Here is a 26673-nt window from a genome sequence, read left to right as displayed (position 1 = left end):
GCCTTAAATCACATCTGACTGTACAATTGATCTTGTTCTCTGTAATAACAGCCTGCTGACGAGTGAGAAAAAGGGGAGAGAGCCAAGTTACCTGAGAGACTGCCCACCTCAATTCACTCCTACACAGGAGACGGCCGGCTATTTCTTTTCTTTTTCTTCTTTCCTGGTAATACAGTGCCGAGTGTGAATGTACTAAATCTACCTCACGTTTTAATCGTGATGATTATGGGCTGCTTTAAGGCTAATACCAGAGGAGGTACTGGATCTTAAAAACGTGGGCCAAGATCACTGGGTTTGAAATGCTGCTTCTCCCGCAGGCTTCAATAATAGATTTTAGCCTTGGGAGTAGTTCCTAATTTGTTCTATGAACTGGTCGAATTCTGGCATTGCAGGTCGGAAAAGGGGACTTTATTTCAGGCTTAATTTAGAAGAAACTGCTGCCGCTGTCATTTGGATTATTAACATCTGTATTTATCTTGCACTCCTGAAAATAAAGGTTCCCAAATTGTTCTTAGCTTCAACATGTTTAAAAAAAACGTGTGGTGTGTTCTCCCTGTGTCTTTGTGGGTTTCCTCCGGGTGATTGTCTGTGAGGAGTGTGGTGTGTTCTCCTTGTGTCTGTGTGGGTTTCCTCCGGGTGACTGTCTCTGAGGAGTGTGGTGTGTTCTCCCTGTGTCTGCGTGGGTTTCCTCCGGCTGACTGTCTGTGAGGAGTGTGGTGTGTTCTCCTTGTGTCTGCGTGGGTTTCCTCCGGGTGACTGTCTGTGAGGAGTGTGGTGGGTTCTCCTTGTGTCTGTGTGGGTTTCCTTCGGGTGACTGTCTGTGAGGAGTGTGGTGTGTTCTCCCTGTGTCTGCGTGGGTTTCCTCCGGGTGACTGTCTGTAAGGAGTGTGGTGTGTTCTCCCTGTGTCTGCGTGGGTTTCCTCCGGGTGACTGTCTGTGAGGAGTGTGGTGTGTTCTCTTTGTGTCTGCGTGGGTTTCCTCCGGGTGACTGTCTGTGAGGAGTGTGGTGTGTTCTCCCTGTGTCTGTGTGGGTTTCCTCCGGGTGACTGTCTGTGAGGAGTGTGGTGTGTTCTCCCTGTGTCTGTGGGGGTTTCCTCCAGGTGACTGTCTGTAAGGAGTGTGGTGTGTTCTCCCTGTGTCTGCGTGGGTTTCCTCCGGGTGACTGTCTGTGAGGAGTGTGGTGTGTTCTCCTTGTGTCTGCGTGGGTTTCCTCCGGGTGACTGTCTGTGAGGAGTGTGGTGTGTTCTCCTTGTGTCTGCGTGGGTTTCCTCCAGGTGACTGTCTGTAAGGAGTGTGGTGTGTTCTCCCTGTGTCTGCGTGGGTTTCCTTCGGGTGACTGTGAGGAGTGTAGCGTGTTCTCCCTGTGTCTGCGTTGGGGATCTTTGTGGCACCTTTCCTTGTAAAGGATTGGCTTACAGAGTTCAACCGTCCAAGCAGAAACATCTGTACACTCTTTGCACTTATGCTTCTCTCCATTACTGTGCTTTTTCCTGCATATTTTTAATGTCATTCTCAGTCTCCTTAGCTTTTAATCTGCAGTGTGTGTTTCCTGTCTGTTTCCAGGCATATCACTCTCTTCATATCAGCTTTTCATTACCTCGCATAGTGTGCTCCAAGGTGAGACGCAGAGGCTGGTTATTACTTGTAGAGTTGCAATCTCAATCACTCTTTCTGTGTGATAAATTGTTTGTCGCATTCAGAAGCTCTTGAAATATTGTTTATTGAAAAGCTGCAGTGAAGTCCCTGTGTATGTTTTTTTTTCCCTCTCTATTCAAATGGAATTATGGGCCCTTGACAGAACAGTGGCTTGAATAATTGGATGGTGGGGAAGCCAGGGGTTGTGTTTGAATCAAAGAGCCTGAGGTATGTTTTCCTCTCCGGAGGCAGTGATCAGTAATCTGGATGAGTAGTAGTGATGTCTGCTGTCCCACCACTAGTTCATTTGAGCCCAAACTCTTGCTTCCAGCCAGCACAGGGCACACAGAGCTGCACTTAGATGCACCGGCTCTGAGAAGCTTCTGGAAAATGCAATTGAATTAACCTCCTGCTCTTAGAGGAGCTCCTCATTTTGTTTGTGTAAGAAAATAAACCCTCCTCTGCTCTGGAGGGTCAGTTTAAGTTTGTGTTAATATTATGAAGAACAATGCTAGCCTTATCGCTGACTCTGGGGCTGAAGTAATACATTAAGTATATATCCATGAAGTGGACACTCACTCAACTAACATTCCTTCTGAAATCTAATCAGTAGGGAATGTGTTCTTGGGCTACAGTAATAGCTTCTACTCTGAATGCTTTTATGTAAATGTTGGCATATCATTTTTAAATAATGTTTTGTTAAATTGGTCTCTAGGTTGTTCTGGGTCATAGTCTAGATCCATGTTCACATTTTTACTAGTGTAACTAATTTGGGTAAGCCCAGTGTCACGATTCGTGGAGGGCGGACTGATGGAGACGGACGCACACGCTAAAACACAGTACTTTTAATTAAACAAAATATATAACAAAATAAAGACAGGCAACTACGGAAACAACAAGACATATGAAATGAAACGAGGAAAACGACAGAGACAGACAGACCGAACTAAGGAACAAGACACGGAAACACTGCAGGTGAAACAACAAGACCTAGAGGAAAGAAACGACATGGCTTGGGGAGAGAAACGAAATGACATGACTAGGAATTAGAAGGAAACAAAACGAATGACCGATACCAGGAAATGACACAAGGGAACTTAAATACTACATACAAACAATACACACCTGAAACAGATAACGAGGAATATGGACAAGGAGGCGGCACATGGGCGGAGACATAGACAACAACAAAAAGAGCCATGTGCTGATAGAGCACATGGCGGGGAAAACAGGCATGACAGGACGAGTGCGTGACACACAGTCTCAAAAGTTTTACTTAAAACCTTTCCCAGCATTCTTACAACGTGTAAGAAATAGTTCACCCTTGTGCAATGTAAACTTGGTAAAATACACTTGGTCCTCGTAAACTGTGCAAGCGACATAAGTCCCTTTCACACCTGCACAGTAACCCAGAAATGTTCCAGAGTTTACCTGGAGAAGCTGTAGCAACATTTGTCCCAAGCCGCTAGTGCTCCGGAGTTTCACTTTTACGCACTGCACAGGCACTGCCCCATGCCTAAAGCACGCTGAACATCACCAAAAACGTGTCTGACACAGAAAATCTTCCGCCGTGCACTTTATGTGTAAAAAGAGAACTCTTTTTTTGGAGTTTCTGTGTAAATGGATTCAGAAAGTTTGACTGTGAATGTAACTCTTGCCTCTTGTTTTCCAGGTGATAGAAATAAGAACAGTAATAAGAAACCATTCAGAATAGTTAAAAATCTTGTTCTTAACCACATTACTATGTTAACAGACTGGGGAAATGAGGATTAAGAGTTTTCTTATCTTGGTCTGCTGGCCATGGAGGGTTCTGACATCTTAGGGATTTAAAACACATGATCTCCTTAAGCATTTCCCCCTTATAGTATGTTTATAATCTGCCTTTATGTCATTTTCTGACTCCAGTCTGCCCAGTCATCAGGAGATCAAGAATGAAGTTAAAGGACAGGATGTTTTGATCCTGTATTAAAGTGTCTCTACTCTCTCTTACCCCTAAGTCTAATATGAACTGTCAAAAACCTGTCTTGGTGCGACTAAGCTGAGTCTATGCACTGCAGGCTTACTGCAGTGGATTCATGAATGAAGGAGCATGTGTTAAATGAGGTCTGTGGTGGAGCAGAGGGATGAGGTTGCTCCCTGCTCTGACCCAGGATCAGTACATTACTGCCCCAGAGACAGATATGCTTCTTCATAGCGCCTCATCAACATGAAGAAGCACAGAGCGGAGGACTTCCAGCCACTGCAGACCAAAGCCATTTGCCCTCCAACAGCCTGCCCGTGACCCAGTTAAACACTTTAAATGTCTGTGTGTTTTGGTAGATGTGAGTGTGAAGTTAATCTCTTTCTGGGAACCAACATTCCCTGCAGCTTTGGCCTATGGAGGAGCCAAGGAGAAACCAAGAAACACACACTTACAGGGTGCAATGTAGAGTTTTATTTCAACAAGTCAATAAATATTAACGCCGCTCACTGCAATTTAAACAAGGGTTTCCCTATGTTTTTTCAAAGTCTTCATCCAGGTCCCTCTCTCAGGAATCCACTCTTCAGATTCTCGTTTTAAAGGAACACACCTCCTCCGCAACCAGACTCATGAAGGAGAAATCATACATATTTTACTTAAAGACCATTCCCAGGATTTGTAAATTGTGTATGAATGAGACGTGACTATCTGGCAACCCCATGTAAAAAGCAACCTTAAAATGTTCCCTAAACTGAATCTTAGTGCACACTACATGATTATTTTAGCAAGATTTTAATCCTGATTTCACCCTCCGGACAAATTTTCGGAATCAATTTCCTGGTTGTGAGGTGAATCGGAAGCAAATGTTGTAGAGTGAGAGTAGCAATAAGCATATCTTAAATATTCAGATCGAGCTCCTGAGCTGATCAGTGACCCTTATATTTTATATTATAAACATATTATTTATATTATATTTAAAATATATATAAGTCAAAATATATTTATATATTTTTTCAATCAATGAGTGGATGCATTCAGCCATTAGAAGCTTTGATAATGATAAAATGGTGGCACATTCTGTTTTGTTTAACATTACAGCCCAACCAGCAAGGTCAATATCTGCTGACTTTATTGAAGCAGCTTAATTTCACCTGAAAATGTTACATATCTTGTTTTTGATGCAGAATATAAAAGTAATTTCAGTGTTTTCCAGTCACAAATTCATCCAGAGTTTTTATTATTAGTATTATTAATTTTTTTTCTGAATATATTAAAGGGTCACCACAAGCACAGTTTCCAAGTTAATGTTTACATACACATTTGTGGTGTACTGGACTTTTGCATTTTAGGAGACTGGACATTAAGTGTGAGATGTGCTTTAATTTTTATATTGGTTATGATTTTTAAAACCCTGTAATGTGTGCTTAGCAATTACACACATTTAATAACATTTGATGTCAGATGTGCTCTGATTTTCTAAATCATGTAGTTGTCCCAGGCGTTAGACCTCACCTTAACCCTAAACCTACCCTTACTTCTATTCTTAACCTGAAAATGTAACCATAACGTTCAGATAGTAAGAAAAACAGAATTTTGTGTCTGGAATGCTATCGCTAACAGAAAACTGTGCTATGTTTACAGCACTTCTTTGGGCACATAAATGAGTGAATATAATGAAACAGCACCACCAGGGGATGGAGGTTACCTTAATAAACGTACAACAACTACAAATTATAATGAAGCAAAGTGTCCTCAACTTAAATACGACATGAAGTTATGGAAATGATTTATGCTAACATAAGTTGTGTTATGAGGTTAAATGTATAATCCACAGTGAAGTGAACTTTATACAAATATTTTGTTTAGGATTTTGTCTACAATAAATAGAGTTCACTGGAAAATATTGCAGTAAACATGTGCATGAGGTCACGGAAGCTCTCCTGTGATCAGCGATTGACTCCTGGTAGCGAGGCCTAATTGGGACCTTGCTGCTGGACAAATGAGCTTTAGCGGCAGAGGTGAGGCTCCTTGATGAATCGGAGTATGTGCTTTCGTTAATGATGCTCATTCCGGAGTAATGAGCAGGGTTAGCGCTGACGTAACCCTGCGGCTAAGTTAGGCAGATGAATGTGGTTGTGTGTGTGTGTGTGTAGCCCTGTGAGACACACATCAACAGATCAGGGGAGTGGATCATCTGACAGATAAGTGGAGGTGCTTTAGGACGGCATGAGGCCTGGAATCAGGGTTTTCTATCTGAAATGCATTTGCCATGCTGAGACACACCATTCCTAGCACCTGCTATCTAATCTCGCCACTGAAGAGGCTTTTTTTTTTTTTGGGAATACAAAATAGTGTCTGTTTAGCCTCTTTGAAACGAGAGGCTGGTAGGGTCTTTTTCCAGCACCGGGTCGCTGTGTGTACACACATTTTCCGAAGCTGGAGAAGCCCCTACAGCTGAAACGCTGCTCTTGTCTTTTAGGCCTGATGGGACAGCAAAGTGCACCGACACCTGGACTGTTGTCCCTGCTTTAGCCCTTACAGCTAAGCTGCCTGTGATGACTCAATGCCATCAGCTGCTGTCCCCCTCCCTCTGAAAATACACAGCCAAATTGGACACTTCACACACACTTTCACCTCCTTGATGGTAATTGCCTCCCAGCTCAGCTGGGCCCATCATGGCTGGCGGGACGTGCATGGAACAGATGGACTCTTCAGCGGGGGGCTTCTGCTCCTCTCTCTCTCCATCTTACATTAGGCCACAGTGTCTGGAAACCTCGCTGGATATTGCTCGCTCACTGGGCAAACAGAGCCTGGACAGACTGCTGGTTAAACACGTGCACTGAGGCGTGGATTACAGCACACCTACTTCGCTTCGGGTTTGACCACAGCAAAATAGGAGCCGCATGCCGCATTACTAGGAGCACCATGTACATACTGTCACTGTCTAAACAAATCCTAGTGTTTGTGAAACACACACACACACACACACACACACACAGAGAGAATGACGTATCTATCTGTATGTGCCTTGTATCTACACTCAATTTCCATTGATGAAAGACTAGAGGACGACAAACACAAACTGCAGCAACAACGTGGGAGTGTCTAACAGAGTGGACAGTTGGTGGACACAGTGTGTAACCCCCCCCCCCTCCCTTTTTTTTTTAATAGTCTGAAAACATGGGATAAGATGAGACATTTTGATGTTGTGCTGTGTGTTATGTAGATAGCAGGCCTTTGAGAATTGTTCTGCCTCCTCTGTAATTTTTCAATCACAGCGCTGGACCTGCTTTTATATGAGCGTGCGCAGATTAAACAGGTTAAACCCAGTAAACAAACACAACAACAAAGCAAAAATGATGCTCCTTACACTTCACTCCTGGGTTGTGGTGTTGGAAGTAAACAAAGGCTCATTCTTATTTAGAGAAACTGTTTCCAAAGGAGCTGTAGTGTTTGATCCTTCTGGCGTTTTGACCAAAGCATGTCACATTTCATTAAGATCCCAAAGAACTGCAGGACACAAGCATTTGGGACTACGTACTTCCATGGAGTATGTTATTACTCCTTAACAGCCTATAGTTACGAATTACCTGCTTATTACTACTTTAATAGACAACTAATATTGTGCTGCACATTCCAATACACAGACATTACCTGAGTATTAGGTCACCATTAAAGGTGCTTATGATATAATCTAATCAGTTACAATTCATCACGTGTTTTATATGCATTTATTAAGATACGATTCATTTGAGTGTTATCAATATCACTGTAGTAAACCAATTATTTCTAAAGAGAGAGTAGAAAATAAACAGGCTCTTGTTATATAGTGAAGACAGAAAGTTTCAGCTTGCTTTAACAAAGCTCCTGGGCAGTGTTTTCGTCTGATCTTTATCAATAAATCAATAGTAAATCGCAAAGAAGCTGTAAATAAAGACAAATGAACCCCCTACACTAGAGAAAAGATTTCTAATTAACATTTGCACCTAAGAAAGTATTTGTTCACCCTAGTTAACCTATTGAACCGAGGGGCTCTCGAGCGATTCAGTTAGGGACTTAAATTAGTTCAAATCTTCTGGCCACAGTGAAGTATATCTTTTTATTAGAGCTTGTTGTGGTAACTTGTAGTTTTTGCTAGCATTGGAATATGTATCTAGTATTGTAACCACATATATGTGTTTAAAAAGAGTTCTAATAAAATTCTACCGATTTTAGCCTTGTTAGAATAATATGATCTCTAAATATCAACTGTGGAATATAAGGTTTAGCAACTATACCATTGACAAAACGTAAGTTATTACTGTGGAAGAGTGGATGAAATGGTTCTGAGCGTGCTCCCACACTTGTTGAAACACCTGTTGTAAGACCAACAAAGCGGTGCACTGTCAAAGACCCTTCCCTCATTAGTCTGAAACACTTCTTGCTAAAAATGCAGCACAGTTTTGGTGACTGGCACATACGACCTGAACACTTCTGATCTTGTTGAATCTCTCACAGATGAGCTGAGGTCTGCTCCCGTTTAAATGACTGCATCTCGTGAGTCTACATCAAATCTGCTGCTGGTTCCAGGCTCTAGCTGAAGCCGTTAAAGAGAAGTTTACAGCAGCGGTGGGGCTAAATCACCTGCTTTACAAGCTTTCCGCTGCAGGACAACACCAAATTGGATCGCGCTCTTTGTAATTGCTGGCGGTGAAGGAAAAGCGGCGCATTAAAAGCACCTCCGGCTGATGTAACACGTTGTTCCAAGGTGTGCCAATTTACAATCGATAGGCTTATTAAAAAATACAGCGTCTTCTTTACGACTCCCATTGCTTCCAGACACTTCTGTACAGCCATTACCTTCTGGGGAGGCGGCCTCGTCTCAATCTGACCCTCGTTTATGTAGGCTGTAAAAAGTGTTCCAGGAGGCAGAATTGTGTCGAAGGCAGTGGAAGTTACCTTGAGAGAAAGTTGAACAGCGAAGACAAGGAGAAGGCGGTTTCTATCTGGGGCAGCGATCGCGAGCGAAGTTGTCAAGGCTTTGTTGTTGCCGCATGGTTTATTCTTCGTCCACTGTTGCACGGGTCTGTCTAAGTGCGGATGCGTGTGGAATCCAAACTGCCCGCCACGTGCTGGGTGAAGTAGCGAGAGGCCGTGTGTAGAATGGAGGCCCCGCAGCGAGGGAAATGGAAGCTTGGGTAATGTAGTTATCTCCTGGCCTACACGCTTCTGAGAGTACATTAGCCTGAGCTCATGGGGCAGGTGAACTCATTGGAGTCCCATAACCAAAAGGGGCGGAGCTGATAAGATTAGCATAAAATCCTCGGCCAGGTTTCGGCTCGTAGTCTTATCCAACGCGCTAGCCATGTTTTTGTTTACTCCTGTTTCTCTCCTTTCTTCTCACAGTCAGCAGTCGGGCGGGTAGAGATATCTCTGTTTGCTCCGCGACAAGGACGTGCTGCGGTTAAAATGAAAGAGGATGGCGATAGCGCTCGGGGGGTGGGGGGGCGTCCCACCTGCCCACCAGCGGCCGACAGGCCTGTCCACCTCACGCTGCTACAGGAGCCATTTAGACCTGGCAATTTAGGGTAGAAAATTGCCCAAAGTGCTCGCGAGCTGAGGGAGGGAAGGAGACAGACAGAAAGGGAGAGGGAGAGAAAAAAAGATGGCGACGGCATGGTGCTTGATTTGCGAAGCAGTAGAGGGATGAGGGGTAATTCTTAGGCAAGAGGAAGGCGACAGAACCTTGTGGATGGCTTTGTTTGTGAGACCGCATGCTCCAAGTGAAGCAATATGTGGAGAGTAGGGTTTGGCAAGTAGAACAATAGAAGCATCATGATGTACCAGCATGGGACAGACCCTCGCTCCATCATGTACTGAGATTCTCAAAATAAAGCTTTCAGATGCTCAGAGATAAATGAAATGGTAACCAAAGACTGGAATGGAACAGATGAGTGGAAGGAGAACCTATTACCTGGCCTTGAGTGCTCTGTGGCTCTAATGTTTAATTGAATCTCCTGTTTGCTCTCATTGAACTCCAACACTGCCCCTCTGCCCCCAGGGCCTTAGGGTTTAAACAATTTAATTGGGCCTGCATGCACTTGGCAGACAATGTTGAGTAGTCTGCTTCTGCGCAGAGAGATGGAGAGAATGCTCCTGGAGAGCAGAAGACACAAAAGACTGCTTCATTTAGGTAAGAGGTTCTCAACAGTGGTTTTGAAGGCATGTTGTCCTGCAGAACTCGATGACCGGCCCGCTCAAAAAGACCGGCTCAACCTCATATGTTGATTGCAAGGTTTTTTTTCAATCAGAGAAACTACCAAACTATGTTTGAAAAATGTATATCATTGGAGTAATATCTTTATTATTCATTCATTCATTATCTGTAAGCGCTTATCCAATTCAGGGTCGCGGTGGGTCCAGAGCCTACCTGGAATCATTGGGTGCAAGGCAGGAATACACCCTGGAGGGGGCGCCAGTCCTTCACAGGGCAACACAGACACACACACACACACACCTATTCATAGACACTTTTGAGTCACCAATCCACTTACCAACGTGTGTTTTTGGACTGTGGCAGGAAACCGGAGCACCCGGAGGAAACCCACGCAGACACAGAGAGAACACACCAACTCCTTACAGACAGTCACCCGGAGTGGGAAGCGAACCCACAACCTCCAGGTCCCTGGAGCTGTGTAACTGCGACACTAACCTGCTGTGCCACCGTGCCGCCCATCTTTATTATTGTCATTTGTAAAACAACTGCATCAAGGGTTGTCTCTCACCTTGAAACAGTTCAGAAAGCATCACAAAACTTTATTATTAAACACATGCAACTGTTCTGTGTTCAATTTTTAATGTATGTACTATAATATAAACTTGTGTGTGTGTCTGTGTGTATATATATATATATATTGTGGATGTTAAAATTTTTTGTTGTGTATATATATATATACACAACAAAAAATTTTAACATCCACAATTATGGAAAGAATATTTGTCACTTTATTCTTGAAATACATTTTACATTTATTTTACATTAATATTTATGTTTAAAATGCGCTGCACCCCTTGAGTGAACTGACTTCATGAGATTCAACTCTGAATTACTAGCCATAAGGTGATGAGTGACCCCTAGGCGCTTGAAAAATCAATTGTTTGGGAGTTGATTGTTTGTTTCTTCACTGTCCCAACAACCCCCCACCCCGCCCCCCAGCTGCTCTCATCGCCTTGACAACAGCAAACAGACAATGTTTTTATTTCTTTATAAACAATCATAAATAATGAATCATTAATCAGTCTTTCACATTTTTGTTTAGTTTTTATTAATTGACAAAAAGTGCAAAATATTTCATAGTTGTTTTCGCCTTCAAATGAATATTTATAGTTCTCTTCTAGTTGTGAAAAACAGGCTGTCGATTAATATTTATAGTTTTTGTTATCAAAATTAACACGAGTTACATATTAGTTACAGTCCCAGCTCCAGTACATCATTTCAGAAGCAATATGTGAACACCAGACATACTTTTGCCTGAATTAAGTGCATCTATGTTTAGTAGAAAATGTGTAAATGGGATTTTCCATTACTCCACTGCTTTATAAACATGAAAAGCTAATTATATCAAATAATTCAAAGGACATATTCTTTGTAAACTTCTAAAGGAGCTGGACAGTTTGAAGAAGCTCTGATGATGTTGTCCATTGAGCCATCCATTGTTGGTGTAATGTTTTGAGGTGGCATTCAATTAGAGTCGTCCCTGTAGTGGAAGAGAGCTATAGCTTTGTGTAGCTTTGACTAAATCCCCTTTCTCGTGCTCATTCTTGCGGAATTTACAGTGGGATTTAGAGCCTCGCTACGTTTAATTGTCTCTCTATTAATCAGACAGACGGTGTGAAATTGATCTAAATAGAGCTAATGATGTCATCCAGTCACCATAAACACAGGCAGGCGGGCTCACGCATAAAACTGTCTGCCCAGCCTCATCTCTCTGCCATTAGTCACACCCTGCTGTGGCCGGAGAGATGAGCCACAGCCTCCAAATTCTTTTGGAGGGAAAATTTAGCACGGTAATAAAACTACATTTAGCATAACCTCATATCATTCTTAGAAATATGCTGCAATATCTCGCAAACTGGTCTCAACATGAATTTGTGTATTTGATTAGAAAACCATTTCCAGGATTAATACAATGTGTATGAAATGTAATTTTTCCACATAGAGCATGCTTTTATGGATCTTTTTTTGATTACCCCTATTTTTAGCACTAGCCATAACCCTAAACCTAACCCTAAGGCCCCACCCACACAAAAACAACATTTTAAGTTACTGAATGTTTGAAAATGCTGTTGTCACTGCTCTTGTGTGGAAAAAAAGAAAACACCTTTGGCTGAAATGTAAGTACCTTCTTACTCTACATGCAGCTACAGATTCCATGTGAATAAATGTAAATGATGCTGTAAATAATGCACTATTTGTCATTTCATGACTTGCACAGCGCACTACATGTGGAGTGATTTGGGATTAACATCTCTACGTTTTTCGTGTTTCTCCCATGTGTCATGATCTTTCAATGTCTCACTTTAAGAGGCACCACTGGGAGGGCATGATAATGCAGCCGCTTTCATATTTGTCTGGACTTGTCTTAACTTTTATAGAACAATATTTATTTAGTGCTTTTCAGTGACATGTCACAGATCTACATACATTGTATGGAATGTTCCATGTCAAATGACAGAAAGTTCCTATGAAAACAACACTGCCATGGCTCTGACACTTAGAGAATAATATTTATTTCCTGGAATTTGTCTCAGTGATTTTTCAACAATGTATATATACATTTTAAATTGACTTCACAATTAAATCCAGAATTGGAATATAAATTCTATAGTTGTTATATCAAATACCAAATTGTATTAACGTTTCCAGATATATGATCGGAATCCAAAATTATAAGCCTAATTCCAAATACATTATCCCATTCCAAAATTATGAACCTATTTACAAATTATCTTAATTCCAAATTTGACATCTCAATTCCACAATTCTTAGCCATATTCCCAAAATGTAATTTCATTCCAAACATGTAATTTAAATATCATAATTTTGGAACAAGTATCATCATATTAGAAGTAAATCCCAAATTTGGAATTCAGATAACAATTTTGGAATTTAGATTACAAACATGGAACCAGTATGATGATTTTGGAACTATCCTTTTTTTTCACTCTCACATGTCTGTGTCTCTTTAAGCGATTTGATGTTCGCTCAGGTCTGAACTGTACATTATAATGTTGTAGACTCCTGAGAAATGTTTATGTCATTTAGTCAACCGTGATCATGATCCATATTGTGATCCAGATATTGATACAAAATACTAATCTATAATTCCAGACTTGTTTTTTGACTTCACTATTGCCATATGGTGACATGCCATCAATTGCAAGTTAGATGATAGTCCAAGTTTACATAGACTTTAGGTTATTTTGAAAAAGTGATATGGCTACTAACCATTAACCTATTTCTAAACCTGACAGTAACACTACACATACACCTAACCCTGACTCTAAGCTCCTGTGTAATGCTCCCTCACCACAACACTCTTTGTGAAATTCGTCTTCAGGTACCTAACAGAGTTTGTGTGTAATTAGACAAACAGATCCACCAGTAGATGGGAGCTCAGTGATTGTAAAATTAATATAAATCATTAGGAATCATAATGTAGAAATGTTACCTCATGGTGACTATAATATTCCTACATTATGATTCCTAATGTTACTAATTTTTGGTCCAATTATGTTCAGACATAATCTAAATTACTGAGAACTGATAATGAATCATAACAACACTCCAAACTAATGTCTAAGAGAACTTAGACGTAAAATAACAAACTTAAGAGAACTAATGCACTTAAATAAGAGAAAACAACGACTAAGAGCAGAAACAGAAGTTTAAAATGGAATACTATAATCAGAGAGACAAAGAAGGAACACAAACCACCAGAAACATGAAGATACAGGGAATGAAAAGACCAAGACAAGAACGCTAGAAACATGAGACACTAGAAACAATTGGACATGGTGAGCCTAATATCATCCACAGTGGGGGCACCTTAAAATAGCTGGATAAACTAAAAATAAGGGGTGGCTACATACGTTGCATGTACAGTGTTCTTGCAAGTTCAGCCTCAGCCACTTTTCTCATCACTTATTTAAATCTCAGACAAGCCCATGACTCAAATGACCCTTTGATGTTGTATGCCGTTTGCTATGATGAATGTGTGGTGATTTAGAAATACTGCACTAATGATCTCTCCACCCCAATTGCACTCATGAAAAGAGCTCCACATCATTTCAAACTATCCATCGCAGTATGTATGAGTCTATGATCGAATCTGGTCGTGGTGCATTATGAAGCAGCAAAGTGGCACAATGGAAATTACATTTCTCCTATAAAAATGTTCAAGACACCAGCCGCGGTCATTCAGATAAATATCCATAGCAGATAAATGAAACGATACGTTCTCGTTATAGGGAACAGGCTCCGGATTTGAAACCGACACTCCATGCATTATGCAAGCTAATTACTGTCAGCTTCTCGCAGACAGTGCCGCAGCAACCATAGACTAAGTAAACATGCTTAAAAGAGCAGCCAAGGACAATTTTAGCCCACACTCACTCCCCTCGCATCCTTCAAAGCTGCAACACAACCACCAAGCAGCTTGGGCCTTGTCAAACCCTGAATAAACTATAACTGTGTATAAACTATTCACTCTGCAACACTGGCTTTATTGCACAGTTGCAGGTGGATTGAACGAGGGACCACTGTATGATTTAACATTTCCCTTCTGACTCTGTGACACATGTTGCTGTATACAAGACCCCGTTGTCTCAGTGAGCCGGCTGAGGCTCATAGCTCAGCTTATTACAAAAGCCAGAGCCCAGATGGTTATTGCTACAGAAAGTGGCCTTTGGAGAAATTTGAATGGAGTTGCTAGGAGGATATTTAGAAGGAGAAGAGGTTGAATAAGCTATAAACAAAAAGGCCAAGCTCATTTTCATGTTGCACACTGTCAGAGATTTTCTACATTTCCATGGCATATCTGGTGTCAGTTTTCATCTACTTTTTTTTTTTGTAAATGTTACAACTCTTAGAGGTCATTAACAAATGCTCTAGTTCAGATAAAGCACCAAAACGAATGAACAGATGGGTTACTTAAAAGGATTATTTTGAGAATACGTGTCTTTTGAAAGGCATAGTGAAGAATCAGAAGTTACATCGGATGAGCAAAACTTTCATTAATAACTATTAGTTAGCACAAATACAAATGTAATAGGTGTAAACCTGCCATTCAGCAACATCTGCTTTTAACCTACTCGTGGCAGTGAAAACACAAACACACACATACAGCCAAAGCCACAGACAGCCATCCCAGTGCATGGACCTAAGTTGGGTTCTAGGTGTCTTGCTCAATTCTGCCTCAGCCATGCATTTTGAGGGAGCAGATTACAGAAGTTTACTGATTAATTATTAAGTACAGATGAATGTCTGAACATGCTTTTATTGTTATTGCACAACTTACCCACATATGTACAGACCAGTGGCGGATGCTGGTCTTTCAAGGAGGGGAAGCTCAATTTCGGCCTACATCATAAAATGTGTCGGTTTATTTATACGTAAATTCTACCCTCCGTTACACCAAAGGATCGCTGATTCGCTCATTTCGCTGTCAATCAAAAAGGAATTCAGCCTCAGACAGATCATCCAATCATCATGCAGAAGCTGAGCGTCCGGGCCAGCCGAGGCCAGCCCACTGCCCCATAGACCCCCAGAGATGCTGAGTGTCCGATGGGCGGGACAAAGCCCAGCATTTATCCAATGACTCGTCTGGTTTCGCTGCACTTCACTGCTTCGCTCTTGAACTCTTGAGCTCAGCGTCCTCACTGTTTAAAGCACTATGAAGCTGCGGGAATGATTGAGAGGAAAGCCGCGTCTTTACCAGTGATAAGAAGATGATTCTGAACAAACATTGAGCGCGTTGTAGTGCATATTTATTCAATGACATGTACACACAACAGTATATATTTGATCACTTATTTTTTTACATTTTAGGGGAAGCTGAGCTTCCCATGCAGTCTTAGAGCAATCGCCTCTGGTACACACACCAATGCACTATGTGCAGTCAGCACACACACACAAACGTATGGAAGCAGAGTTATTGAGTCTCTGAGCAGCTGCAGCTGAGAATCATTGTCAAGGAAACAGTGTAGTGAGTGTTAGCATCTCTGCTACTGACCCTAGCTTGTTGGTTCTGTTACTACGGTTCTGCCCATGTTGAGTAATGACTGCCTGTATTTTGACACCCGCATGTCCTGGCTTTGACTGTGGATTAGCTCCAAATAAAAGTCCTCTGCAAAGGAATCTCGCCTTGTTGTTTGTCATTTTTTAAAATCACACGCATTAACCTCAGGTACAGATTAAATCCATATTGTAAATTGATTGTAAACGTAAGTCATTTTGTAAATATGTAATGAATCTTGTAAATGTGTAATTACATTTGAATAGGCCTCCAAAATGAGGACGATGTCTCTTGGGGGTAAACTGTTTATAGGAAATTGCTCCGAGACAGATTCCTCCATTACCCACCCACCTTCATCTGCTGAAATGTTTGTTTGTCTTTACATTCTGTCTGCAATCTTGCATCTCAATTTGGAGAGATGCTTAGCGCTGCATATCACACCGAGGGGCATTTTTCAATTAACGTGGGTCTAGTCTTTGCATAAGACGGCTTTGAGAAAGCAATGGGACGTCTCCTCCTACTGGTCCAGTCCAGGGGACATTTACAAAACGAATGGACGATGCTTTGATTTCGTTTGCAACAGCTACTTTTCCTCTGCATGACGCTGAACGTTTGGAACTGGGCTTTATTAAAGGGGATGGTGCTCAGATGAGGTGAGATGCTGGGAAGGGGGATTAGAATGGAAACCGGGGGGGGGGGGGGGGGGCAGCAGGGTGATTTACAGGCTTTAAAGCACCAGGCTGGGGGTATTTCACAAAAGCGAGGAGTTGTGCAGACGCTGCAGCTGTTTAGAGGGTGGTGAAGGCCTTTCTGCTGAGAGAGGCACTTTTTATTTCAGGGTGATACGGGTCACAAGCTGACAGGCGGTCCCTGACTTCTGCAAGATGGAGTTTTTAAGCACACAGATCTTCATATTGCGTCATATTCCTAACAAATATGATTAGAAATGCACTGTCCCCTCACATCACAGCAACACATTTCAGGCTTTTGTGTTGATTACTTGATTATTCCTAGCACTTCATTGTGGTCCCAGGTCTCTCTCCCTCTCTATCTCTCTCTCCCTCCCCCCACCCCCACTTTACTTTATACAATGGCACTTCCACCCTCTAAGCCTCCCCTGGAAAGGTGAAAATAAACACATGCCTCCTATGAGAAATTTTCTGTTCTGTATTCCATGGAGTTTTGATCCATTTCTGTTTGTCATAAATGTCCAGAATATGTGAATCATCACTGCTGTATTGATGTATACTGTGTCCTATGGCATATCTCCACTGGATTCACTGAGCCTTACTCAGTTTACGTTGCAACACGCCACACTCAACCATCCTTGTTCCTGAAGGGCAACGTTATTGAGGTTGTTGAGGTTCTAAGGCCTCCTGTCTTTTGTCTACAGATATGAAAGTGTCATGTCTCTCTTTCTTCTTTTCTACAGACCTGACTTTGTGTGAAGGTTGGGGTTCAAGAGCGCGACAAAAGAGCAAGCACACAAAAGGCAGCCGAGTTTCGGGCCTCTTTATTACACTATATGCCAGTCCCCCGGTCACCTTTAGGCCGGCACCTCCCTCTAGACTTCACAGCCGCTAAAGGTCTATACCCCTGCTGACATTTCCCGCCTTATTGAAATTCAGCTCTGAGTCTGAGCCAGGAGGACGGCCCTATCTCAGCCTGGCCACCGCTGCACGCCACTTACACTGTGCTGCTGAATTTATTTCCCAAAAAAAAGTCCTCCCAAGTCATCTCAAGTCTTGCTAACTTACTTAAACTTGTATCAGTATGAGAAGATGGAAATATATAGCTCATGGAAACAGGCAGAGACATTCTGTTTGAAGGGCTGCTTTCTGACTTTCAGCCACAACCTCGTTAGTGTTTTGGGGGTGTGGTCAAAAAAGGTATATTGAAATTCCCTCTAAACACAGCACAGACCTGTTCACTTGGAAATAATGAAAGCACATGTGCTTTTCAAACAGGTTTGTACAATTTATTTACACAAAGTTCCTATCAATCACATGACTTTATTCCAAAGCAGTACACACACTGGCCACTGTTGGTGCTGTTTTGCAATTATCACAAACTGTGTGCTTTGTACCGGAAGATCAGTTACAGAAAGATCACTGTATACTGTTATAGGAGAGTGATTTACAGCAGGATGGTAGTGGAAAATCCTGCCATCTTTAACATGTTGATACTTAGACTTAAGGGCGGCACGGTGGTGCAGCAGATAGGTGTCGCAGTCACACAGCTCCAGGGGCCTGGAGGTTGTGGGTTTGATTCTCGGTCCGGGTGACTGTCTGTGAGGAGTTGGTGTGTTCTCCCCGTGTCCGCGTGGGTTTCCTCCGGGTGCTCCAGTTTCCTCCCACAGTCCAAAAACACACGTTGGTAGGTGGATTGGCGACTCCAAAGTATCCGTAGGTGTGAATGTGTGTGTGTCTGTGTTGCCCTGTGAAGGACTGGCGCCCCCTCCAGGGTGTATTCCCGCCTTGCGCCCAATGATTCCAGGTAGGCTCTGGACCCACCGCGACCCTGAACTGGATAAGGGTTACAGATAATGAATGAATGAATACTTAGACTTAAGTATACATTTATGCTTATGGTTATAGATCCATGGTTACAGTTAGAGTTAAGATCAAGGTAAGGCTGATGGTAAATGTGTGAATGTTATGTGTACATCCACAAAGGGTGAAAGAGGTTTTGTATACTTTGTATGCACCTGGGAATAGACTTTTACTCAAATAGGTATGAATTACTGTTGATACCAGGCTGTTATAACTTCTATTTTACCAGCAGACTGAGGAAGGTTGTAAAATGATGGGGAGAATAAGGTGCTGCTACCTCTTATAGAAAAAAAGTATCACACATAAACACAGTCAAACATGAAATCATTAAAGAGCCAATCTGAGAAAAGCACACAAGCTAATGCAAAGGTGAGGAGCCTAAGTTACAAATGCCCTCTGCAGGGCCATGGCCCACCTGGTCTAGCTGGACTATGAAAGCAAGAGGACCATCAAATCAATGACATTTCCAAAGTGCTTAACTGGAGTGAATCATCTTCCTGTCGCTCCAAACTGACACACAAACTTAACAAATTATCCAGTAACCTGTGTATCCAAGAAACATGAGGGGGAACCTTCTGTGGACCACAGCAGGAAAGTTCTGCATTCACAATAAGCTCAGTCAAACAGACACAAATGTGCTTAGTTAGTTGTTATTTGTTAAACATTGGCACAGTTTTCATAATTACATATTAATAACTATAACCAGTATTATAATGTATTGTAATTTAAAACAAAGTATCTCAACTTGTTCATAACATACTCATTATTTTTATTAAGATTTTCTTATGAGGAATTGAGAAAGTTTATTGACTCTTGAAAATATATTCAACAGCTGTGAGCAAATTTAAAAAAATGTTTGCGAGTTTAGTAATTACATATTAATAACGGTGTACTCTAATAAATGTAATGCATTGTGTAACTTAATAACAATAATAACTTCTGACATTGGGACTATACCTATTACTATGATCATCTCAGAACAAATAAAGAATGACATGCTGAAGAGACATGATGAAGATGAAGAGCTGCGAGGGGAAGGGCCAGCAGGTAGTCAGCCCATCTATAATTTAGATGAGACAGGGTGATTGAGAAGTAATTGCACCCTCTGCTGAGCATCTATATTCAGCTGACAAAATGAGTGGGCTGTTTTTTGTTTCTGCGAACAGAGGGGGGATTTAATCTGAGTCCTAGTCCCTCCCCAGGAAGAGAGGATGGAAAGGAGGAATTACAGAGGATAGAATGGAAAGTGTGTGTGTGTGTGAGAGAGAGAGAGAGAGAGAGAGAGAGAGAGAGAGAGAGATGTTCTATTTGCTGCAGTTGCCAATGAGTCTCTGTGGGAGGCAAAAGAAGGCACAGCACTTCTGTCACAGCAGTGATTTCTCTCTCTCTCTCTCTCTCTACCTTTCAAACTCAGCCAAGTCAGGCCGCTTAACTCTGTACTTAATTCCATCACCCACAAAATTAGTGCAGGCTGTGTTTATAGGCCCCTCCCCCCTCCCACCAGGTCGTCTTATGAAATGTGTGTATACTTATTCATGAACGTTCTCTATATGTTCATACGTTTATAAACAACTTTATAACAAGTGACTTCATCTAGTTGTAGATACACCCATTGTGGACATAAAGATTCAAAAACATGGGACACTGCCAGGAGTAGACGAGATGGTCATAAATCCCCAGAGTACTGGACTGTGGAGCAGTGAAGCTGTGTTTTCTATAGTGATGCAGCTCTGGGGTGGCTTTAGTCATCAGAAATAATCATCTAGCACTGGAACTTCATTCATTCATTCATTATCTGTAAGCGCTTATCCAGTTCAGGGTCGCGGTGGGTCCAGAGCCTACCTGGAATCATTGGACGCAAGGCGGGAATACACCCTGGAGGGGGCGCCAGTCTTTCACAGGGCAACACACACCCCCACATTCACTCACACATTCACACCTACGGACACTTTTGAGTCACCTGTCGACCTACCAATGTGTGTTTTCTGACCGTGGGAGGAAACCGGAGCACCCGGAGGAAACCCACATGGACACGGGGAGAACACCCATTGGAACTTTATCTCACTAAAGTCTGTATGACTGAATGGCATCAAATCCTCACAGAAATGTTCCAACATGTAGTGTACAACATTCCCAGAGGGGCACAAGCTGGTACAAGCTGAGACTCCGTCTTCATATGAATCATTTTAGAAGAAAATTTGAGAAGACAAATATTTGGCTAAATAATTTATTTGTGACATCACAAAACTAGTACATTAAAAATAGTTTTTTTGGCTTCCATATAAGGATATTATAGCCTGGAACATTAGATGACTTTGTTTAGAGCAGAGAAGGGTTGAAGTGGGATATTTCTGGTCCTGGGTGTGGGCGAGGTGTGGGAATCACTGAGCTGAGGTCCGTGGTCAGACGGTCCGGCGGGTCTGTGCCATCCCGTACCCAGCTTAGCTGAAGTGAGGTGAACTGAAGTGAACTCCGTTGTGCTGGGCTGGGCTAGACATCCTGCTGCTCGCTCACAACTCCGAACAGAGGAAAAGAGAGAGGGAGCACAGGAAGAGGAGTGCACTCCACGCTGCCATCTCCGAACCGATGTTGGAAAACAGAGGGACATGAACTAAGGTAGGATTCTGAAGGGAGCTTAAGATTTATTTTGTGAAGACCACCACTGTGACTGTAACTGTGGAAGCATGACTCATCTTCAGAGCTATGGAGGTGGATGCGATTATCCCAAACTTTCAGTCTTTACTTTGTTATAGACAAGACTGGGGAAAAGGAGGTACATTTAGTTCCGCACAGTTCTGTCTTTCAGGTTAGGTTTGTATGTTTGGCAAGAATTGTGTTGGAAATGAGGTGATCATTTGAGCCAAGCCAATTCTAGGGGTCACTATTCGATGATGTTTGACCTCTGTATGTATCATGTGCATGCTAATCTTTGGCCTATCTCTGCTCCCACTCCATTCAAATCAGACTCCAGTGAAAGTCTTATTATTTTCCTGTAATTCAAATATACATCACTCTAATTCTTCCTTACAGGGTACGTATCATTGATGTCACAACAAAACCTTAAATCGCCAGAATGTGACCTTTACAAAAGTAAGGAAAATACTCAGATTTCAGTGAACATCGTACAGAATTTTTCAAAATTAGATAAATTTGTTGAATTTGCGCAATGTGTAGGGCGTTTGATGACTGTCTTCAAATTATGCCAAATTAGGACAAAAACAATGACGTACATAAAATTTTGTTCATAAAGTGATTCTTGGGGGGTGCCTCGAGTTTGTGTGTACTACCACAGACAGTGTCACGACTGGGTAGACTGACGGAGGTGGACGCAAACACAATAACACAACAGAAAGAAACCAAAAAACCAAGGGAGACTAACAGAAATAAATGACAAATCAACAGTGAAGACTAGATAAATAACTAAGACAAACAAAGGTAGCAATGATACAGAGAACAGGGCTAAACACAGGACTAGGAAACTAAGCACATACCAAGGGTCTAACAAACAGAACCTGGCCTAAACAAATAAAATATATACAAAGACCTTGGAACTGGGACAAAAGCAATTAGAGCAGAATATACTCTGAGATTACTAAAGACTTGGAACACATGGGATAAACAGACAGACTCAGAACAGATAAATACAAACAAACCAGACTAGACAGGAACAGTAAGACCAGAGAAGTACCAACAGACCAGTGAGAGACAAACAGACCAGAGAGATATATACAGATCAGAGGGTGGGTTACAATCAGACTAGACTGGTTCAGAAAGGTACAACCACAGACCAGAGGGGTACAAAGGTATAAACACAGTAATGTCCACCAGAGAAACACTGAAACAAGAGGGCTCAACTACAACAGCACAGACAAAGAACACCTGGGAAGGAAAACGAGAAGGCAGGGCAACAAAGGAGACACGGGTGGAGACACTGATTACAAGGCGGTGTTAAGGGGAAGACAGGACAAAAACAAAACAGAGCCATGTGCTCCTCAAGCTCATGGATTACCAAGAAACAAAACAAAGCTGGAAAACAAGAATCAGGGCAAGAGCCTGACACACAGCCTACTGGACTCTGAGGAAGGTGGGAACTTCTGGTGAGGGGAAAATCTGGCCTTTAAATCTGGTCTCAATATAAATATGTGCATTTTCCCCATTCTCATTTTTATGAAGTATTAGTTCACTTTTTTGTGGATGTGCACATGATTTTCTGATGCTTACCCAATGTAAACATCAACCTCAAACCTGCCTCTATCCCTAACCCTAACTCTACACCTACGTCTAAGCCTAAGGCCCAGAAGGACAGGACCAATATCTTTTAGGAAATACTGCTCCACTGAGTGAACATGGTGTATATACCTCCTCTGGTGAGTGGTTGTCTCTAGGGACGTTCGGGTTCTGCAAGCCTGCCCCGTTCTTTGGGTTGGAGTTGCTCCTTGCGAGAAATCTCCCTCTTTCATGTTTTGGAGTATCAGTACTCCCTCTGGGGGGCTGGATCTGTGGGAAGCAAACCAGTCCAGCAACACCCCTGTGAAAGTGACAATATAAATGTTGCTCAACAACTTTGTGGAAAAAAATGCTTTGTTGCCTATGAAATGATTTACTCCTTTGAATTAAGACAGTGAAAGTGATTTAAGGTGGAATGGATGTGTGTGACTTGTTAATCTTTGGCCTGTGACTGCTCCCACTTCATTCTCATTGGACTCTGGTGAAGGTCTATGGATTTATGATTTAGAGCCAGAGCTCTCCGTGGGGTGAGACTAATCTCAAAAGAACAAAATGAAAAGCTGCTTACAACAAGTCTTTCTTTATTGTGTAACAACTGAGCATGTGTGTTCATCAAATGCTGAAGGATGGGTGTCCTTGCTGCACTTTGATGTTTGTTTCTATAGGAGGAGAAGTCTGGGATTGGCTTTTGTGCCATTTAAATATGTCCAAAATAGGCTTTCAATAGTGGAAATAGGAAGTCATAAGAGAGTCTTATTGAAGCTATTCAGTGGTAAATTACAAAGGGGAGCTGGGGGCTTCCTTCTCATCCTGAAGTCTCCCTTTACCTCTCTGTACCACAGCTGCTCTCTGAATGTGAAAGAAACCATATTTGATCTGTGTCTACAGAAATGGAATATCAATTATTGGCAAGAATTTGGGAGCTGGTAAAACTGATACTAGGCCATGTTTAAGAATCCTCTGAGTGTCACGATTAACGGAGGGGACTGATGGAGGCAGACGCACTTGCTAAAACACAGATACTTTATTAACAAAACCAAGAAACTGTAACAGAAAGATAACACACAGGGAGCTAACAGAGACAGACAAAGGGAAGTAAGCTGACTAAACTAAAATACAAAAAGCTAGACAGACTAAACCTAAAACGAAGAACTAAAGCAAACAGGAAAGACAGACTAAAGACCTTGACAGAGATACTTTACAGAGACCTAGAAAGCTAAGTAAACACAGAGAGCTAAAGCTAAACCTAAACACAGAGCTAAATATGACACTTAACACAGAGGGCTAGAGAAAACACAACAGACAGACTTACTAACATGACACAGGAAATGACTGAGACAGACAGACCAGACTGGGAAACATGACATGGCAACAATGGAAAAGGACCAACATGACTTGGAGAGTGAAACGAAACGACATGACTAGACAGACACACCTGAAACAGATAACGAGGCTTAAGGACAAGGAGGCGGAACAAAGGCGGGACAAGGGCGGAGACATGGACAATAACAGACCGACCCATGTGCTGATAGAGCACATGGCAGGGAAAACAGGCATGACAGGACGAGTGCGTGACACTGAGTTAGCGCACTTTCTCTTTCACAGCCAATTTGACCCAAATTCTACACTAAAGACCACTGAAATGCAACTGTAATATTCTTACACATTACTTTGTGTTTATTAGGATTAGAAAACATTTGTGTTTCCTGACTTTATGACCCTGCCTCTACCTCTGAATACTTTCCTCACTTTAAAACATTTATTCTTCTTCTCTCATTCTTTACACTTTCTGTTCAGAAATTAACAGCAACACCTTCCACAGCTCCAAAGTTCTGTCAAAGGCAAGGTTAAGAACACTTTGGCCCTGTTCCATTACTTGCATTTGCTGCCTCACACCCCTTGTGTCTGTGTGTCCACTTACGTGTGCCATTACCATACAGCGTCCCATTACTGCAATTTTCAGCTCCAGGGGGTGCTCACATAGGCTCACTATAAACTACAATACTGAAGTCGTGTGTGTGTAGTGCTGTAGTACTGAAGTCTGGTCTCTGGAACATAAACGAGTGGTCTCTGCCTTCTCTCTCTCTTAGCCTCATTTGGACTTGGTCTTTTCACATTCTCAGGATGAACTGGACTTGGATATTGTTGTGGAGACCAGCCAAGTCCAGTGTGTTTTCTTGAGGCAATGGAATTTAGAAATTGAACTAACAGGGAATAACAAGTTACTGTCCTTGATCAGTATCCAATCACATTTTATTTTTAAGAGTCTGATGTTAAAATTACAAGTGTGCCTTTACACCTGCTCACTTAATCTTAACATCTGCAAATTTGGAATTATAATCTTCAGTTATGTGAAGCGTCCTAAATTTCTAGGCTGGACTTTCCCTGCAGCTCGGAAGTATGTTCACTGCTGATCTAGGGTCTAATGGGTCATTTCCATAACAGCTGAACTGGACAGTTTTGGTATGAGGGCAGATTGAAAGGTTATTAATATGTTTATAGATTTAATAATAAAAACAGATTTGTTGGTTTACGTGGTGACATCTGATTACATTTTATGTGCTTCCAAAATTACATTTCGTTAGTTTGACTAAGATTATTATATTTTTAAAAAATTGTTTAAATATTTTACTAAATCTATGAAATATATTAAATCTATAAATCTATAAAATATAATGTGTAAAAATATATAATGAATGTACAAAAATAAATGTAATATGAATGAATGAATAAACAATGAATGTTCAATTACAAACTCAATGATTTTTTACATCATGTTCCTTACATGTTTTATCATTCTCATTCATTGTCTGTAAGCGCTTTTCCAGTTCAGGGTCGCGGTGGGTCCGGAGCCTACCCAGAATCATTGAGCACAAGGCAGGAACACACCCTGGAGGGGGCGCCAGTCCTTCACAGTGTGACAAACACACTCACACCTTTAGACACTTTTGAGTCGCTAATCCACCTACCAACGTGTGTTTTTAGACTTTAGAACACGCATTGGAACTTTATCTCACTAAAGTCTATATGACTGAATGACATCAAATCACCAAACTCCTCACAGACAGTCACCCGGAGGAAACCCACGCAGACACAGGGAGAACACACCACACTCCTCACAGTCACCCGGAGGAAACCCACGCAGACACAGGGAGAACACACCCGGAACCGTGCTGCCTTATTTGATCATATATTAATTTTTATTTGATGAAAACACTCTTAAACTGTTTTCCATCCTGATTTAGACTTGAATACTAAAAGTTTTGCTCTTGACTCAGACTTGGTGTTTTCTCAAACTCTCCTCTACTGGCCTTGACTACAGCACTTCTTTTATGATCTACTTTACACGGTTTAAATGACTTTCCAACATCTTCCATACACAAGCGAACTGCTGGCATGACAAGATCTGACAAGACTACATTGTTATGGTAACATTTTAACATTACTTAAATGCAGGCACCATATACATTTTATCAACCAGATGTAATATATATTTGATAAATGAAAATGCCATTGTTGGGAAATCAGTTCTTTATGTAGAAACATAAGCAGATCGGACTCATACAATTCGTGGTACGTGATGCGGACTGTGTCCCAGTTCTGCTCTCAATTCTCCAATGCCTTGAATGCTGGCATCCTTTTTTTTTTACATTTTGACAATGTAATAAATGTGTACCCTTCAAGGAAGTACCCCATAGGGTTTAGGGGCAGGAACTGGAGCAGGGCCTTTATCTTTGTGCTGTTGTGCTCTACCTGTTAGGTCCTTAATTTTCACTCCATTATTTACATTTTTACAATTCCTTTTTAATCTCCACTTAGAAAAATACCCACTGTTTTTCTCATTTCCCTTTGACTTTCCCCTTGATTATGCCTGCTGATAATCTTATATCCAGTCTCCATGGATGTCAGCCATTTTGTACTTGAGATAGTAAGGATCCGAGGGGTGTGTGTGAATTTTAAATGTAAACACTTGTGTTAAAATATCAGTGTGGTGCATAAAATAAGACATGAATATTGTAGTGTG

This window comes from Hoplias malabaricus, chromosome 17 (assembly GCF_029633855.1).
Source record: "Hoplias malabaricus isolate fHopMal1 chromosome 17, fHopMal1.hap1, whole genome shotgun sequence".
NCBI classification, from domain to species: domain Eukaryota; kingdom Metazoa; phylum Chordata; class Actinopteri; order Characiformes; family Erythrinidae; genus Hoplias; species Hoplias malabaricus.
Note: the sequence above shows the minus strand (reverse complement) of the source record.